This window comes from Apteryx rowi, unplaced genomic scaffold, assembly GCF_003343035.1.
Source record: "Apteryx rowi isolate R43461 unplaced genomic scaffold, aptRow1 scaffold_120, whole genome shotgun sequence".
Taxonomy (NCBI): Eukaryota; Metazoa; Chordata; class Aves; order Apterygiformes; family Apterygidae; genus Apteryx; species Apteryx rowi.
Genome location: NW_020447420.1, coordinates 161,168 through 165,569, shown reverse-complemented (window position 1 = coordinate 165,569; position 4,402 = coordinate 161,168). Strand labels below are relative to the sequence as shown.

The window sequence follows — 4,402 nt, the reverse complement described above, 5'->3', positions numbered from 1 at the left end:
TTTTGTGAAGATTTGTAAAATACATGTCTCATACAGTTTTTTGKTTTTTTTTTTTTTAGTGCTCCTATTCAGTCTGTCCTCAGATACCTCTGCACAAATCCCATTAACTTTAGTTCATATGTCTAAAGGCAGAATTTGAAACCTGTAAAGAACTGGGTCACTGGACAACGGATACTTCCCAAACAGAGATTTCTTTTTTGAGTTATAACAAGAGGAAAATACCTCTTCCCTCAAGCACCATGTGAACATTCCCATTTGTCTGTAAACAATACTAAACACTTGAAATTTGATAGGTTACATTTTATCCTTGCTCACTTAGGGTTTTCCCTTTATTATAGCTAATAGCCATTTAGTCCTCACTGTAGTATTTGTGGCTGCTGCTATATCATCCAAACATGCTGTCCCATGGGGCTGCCTCACTGCAGATTTCAGTGCCTGCTTCATTGCTCCCAACCATAAAACCAGTGACTATCAATAACTTTTTGTAAAGAGTTCCTCTGTTTTTCTGGGGTTTTTTTTTTTGGTACACATGCAAATTGCTTTCACATGTTGGCCATATACACCAGCTCCTGCCTTGTTTCTATTTTTCATTTAATATTGGTAGTAATTTTTTTTTTTTTTTTAAATCAGATGTACAGGATACGGCATAACCATGTATGAGAGCTCCAAATAGTAAAATCACTCCAGGCGCAGAGGGTTTTTGTTTGTTTGTTTGTTTTGTTTGTTTGTTTTTTAACAAACCAATTCTACTTTTGYCGTCTCAGTAAAAGTCAGTGAAATAGTCTCAGGAGAATTCATTCACTTAACACAAGTTTTCTCAGTATTAATGTCTTACATTTGTATACTGTTCTCATGTAATTGGTAAGATTCCTGTGATGTACTTGTTACAGTATAAAACCTACACAGTATTTAAAAATAGACCAGCCTAACCTTGAGAATCTGACCAGTCAGGAGACAGAAAGAGGCAGAACAAGCCACTAAGCAGTACTCAGAAGTTAATTATGACTTTCCTTTCCACATTCCTTTTCCTTAGAAAATTTAAGTTTACAGGGGTATATCTAAATCATCAATGTCTTTCCAGAACAAATCCAGATTAGATGCTAACAACATATACTTCACATTTTCAAAGCTGCTCCCACCATTCATACTTGCTTATGCTCATGACTATGTTTCTACTTAGAGGATAGCCTACTGCACTGAGCACAGGGCTTGGAATTCTAATCCAAGCTATGCTACTTGTTGAGTGTGTTACCTTAGGCAAAGTGCATCACCAGACTTAGTTTCTGCATCTTTGAAGTCTCTGCGATTTCCTCAGTTGTCTGGGGCATACTGAGAAGATTCAAGAATACAGGACAAGGTCATAAATAGTTCTATGTAAAAAATTTGCTGTGAAACACACATTATCTCCATCATAGTTATTTTTATATAGAGAGAGAGATATATAGATATATATAGACAGATATAGATATATATATAAAATCTTTCTATGCCAGTATTTTGTCCTAAAAAAGAGCATAATTACAGCTAATTATTTTTAGCTTGTATCAAGATAACTCTAATTTCAATTTCACAATTCAAGTCCCCACCACTTATTTAGTATATTTACAGCTATAAATTCAAATTTCCTTCTTTTTATTCCATAAAGCCTAAAGATAGACATTAACTTTTTTTCAAACCTCAGATGTTCTTGTTAAATTTATATCCTTGTACCATAGTACCAAAGCTCTTCCAATTCCCTGTATTCTAAACTAATCCATCAATCCCCTTTCCTCTGTGTTTTTGCCCTTGGCAAATTACTAGCCCAAGGGAAAATTCAATAGAAAAATGCAGGATTTCATAAAACATATAGCCCAGATCTCAGCTGAGAATATCTTTCTTCTGCCTCTGCAAAAGCTTCACTATCTGAGATGCTGTCTCCTGCAGATTTTTTTTTCTCCTTGCTACATTTTCAGCTCCACTGCACAGCCACTACTCTTTCACAGTTGCCCCTTCCCATTCCACTGTCTCCTCCAGCAGCTCTCCTCTGGGCTACGCTTCTATTATGTCTTTATTTGCTATAATCAATCCCTCCCTCCCCCCAAAAGAAGAGTTCTCTCTTCACATTAAGCCCTTGGACCAGTCCTTGATTTTCCAGCAAGAAAAAGGGCCTACATTTTTAAGGGAACACAGGGGATTCAGGCAAGCTCTTCATTGCTTTGAAAAATCTTGATTCTACATTTGACAGCAAAAATTGAGATTCCTTAGATTTATTTCTCCTTTTAACCCATTTTTGACATCCCTCCTTAAACACCATAAGCACAAGTTTGTTATAAAAGTAGAGTTGTATGTGACAGTTCAGAACTATGGTGACATTTCAGCCACAGCCTTGTGAAGAAGCACACAAACTGCAAGCCGTTCAGTCTGAGCAAGCTGGACCTCTCATCACACAAAGTTAGTCATGCACATGTGTTTTTTGGTTCCACTCTAAATGCTGCAAATTGCTCTTTTGAATGAAAGTTACCGCTTTACTTCAGCACTGCGGATCTCCTGATCCTACCGCCTTTTGCCAAAGTTCCCTCATAGCCCCCTTTAGCACAACATAATGTGCACTGATTATTTTGGCATGGAGCTCCCCAGTCAATTGTCTCTTGTCTTTACAGCTTATACAAAATTATTTTTGAAAGTGTGAAAATCTGTATTATATAAGAGATTGCCATGGACTGATATGTTGAAAGCTGAGTCTGAAAAGGCCCTTAAACTAGAAAATCTGACAGAAATTTCAAAGCACTCACACAATCAGCTCTGGAAATCTTCATCACTTACATTGATACTAATGTGCCAAGTCTTAAGGAGGGGGAAAAAAAATCTTATTTTTGCACAAATTACGGGTCAAATACCCTCAAATGAATCACTCAGATTTGAAGATACTGGCCACTGGATGTTGAGGCAGAATCATAAAGGTTCTATAGAATAGATATAAATTAAAAAATAACAAAAACAAAACAAAAAAAACCACACAGACTCAGCCATCCCCCCTCATACCCAGAGGTTTAGGCATGCTAGCACTTCTCTGAAGAGTTTTAAGAGCAGCACTGCCCTGAGCTCTCTCTTCAACCTCACAGCAGCGCCCAGGGCAGACGGGGCTCCAGAGCAGCCAGATGCCCGGGATTAGGCGGCATCGCCGGCGCACGGCTGAGCGCTAACTCGAACCCGAGGCTTTGTCTCGATTTGCGTGCGGGCAAAATGGAGCTCGCCGAACCCCGCGCTGCCCGCGAAGCCTAACGGCACCGCGGACGAGCCTCGATTCCGCCTCCTTCCAGACAACCGCTGAGGAATCCATGTGGAAGAAGCCGACTATCCACCCGGAAACGCTGCTCCTAGGTAACCGGTCACTAAGCGCACCGCTCTGTGTCTCGACACGGGGCTGGGAAGACCAGGCAGGGTGCGAGCGGCGGCGGCAGCGCCCTGCCCTGCCCTGCCCCGCGCCTCAGCCCGCCCTCGCCCCCCTCCCCTCGGCCCCCCGGGCCCGGCGGCCGCCCCGGGGGTGCGAGGCGGCCTCGGCGCAGAGCGGGGGCCCCCGCCGGGGAGGGCAGGCGCCGGCGACGCGCTCCCCCGGCCCGCTCAGCCCGGCGGCGACGCGCGTGTCTGTGGTGAGTACTGACACCGGCGGCCCGGGGCCGCGGCGAGGGGGGGGTCCGACCCCGCGCCCAGGCCCCTCAGGGGCGCCCCGGCCCGGGGGGGAGCGGGCGGCGGCTGCTGCCCCCGCTGAGGGGAGACGGCGCGGCGGCGAGTCTCCCCCCACCACACACACCCCGCCACACACACACACACACCTGCCTCTCGCCGGGCCCGCCGGGGATGCGGAGGACCCTACCGCGCCGCTTGCGTACTCTGCGCCCGGCACGCTAGCACCTACGCCGGCGGCTACGGCATTTGCGCAGAGGAAGCCCTCTCAGGTGCAGCGCCCGCGCTGACGACATTACGGAGAATTCGTAAGGAAGACTAACCTCTTTGAGGKGTTTTACGTAAGTGACGTTCGTAGGTGCGGGCTTGGCCTCTTAACCCACGCAGAGACAGGCGCTCTCTAAACCGTAGGAAGCCCTCTCCCGCGGGTGGGACTGCGCAGTTTACACGAGGCGTAGCGACCCCAGGTAGGAAATCTGACAGACAGAGCCGAGAAACTTTACGTCAATTCCGTAAGGCTGCGTTGGCCTGCCGCGAGGAGGGAGGAAACGGCCGGTTCCGGAATTGGCGCTGCGGCCCGGCATCCCCTTACGCAGTTAGCGTAAGGCTCCCTCTCAGGTGCAGGGAGGGGGCGGGCTCACGTTGCCCGGCAGCCCCAGCCTATGGGGGCGCTGGGCGCTGTCACGTGCCTGAGCCCCGCTCGCCGCTGCGGAGCCGGAGGAGCTGGCCGGGGGCACGG

At 47.0% G+C, this 4,402-nt stretch overlaps 1 protein-coding gene across 1 annotated transcript in view; it reads left to right on the top strand.

The window, feature by feature from the left end:
- The first annotated feature begins 3,610 nt into the window (after positions 1-3,610).
- Positions 3,611-4,402, top strand: part of STRBP (spermatid perinuclear RNA binding protein) — a 70,485-nt gene continuing 69,693 nt past the window's right edge. The window contains exon 1 of the mRNA XM_026090002.1: positions 3,611-3,629. The gene's annotated coding sequence lies outside the window, so the exon portion shown is untranslated. The remainder of the gene's footprint in view (positions 3,630-4,402) is intronic.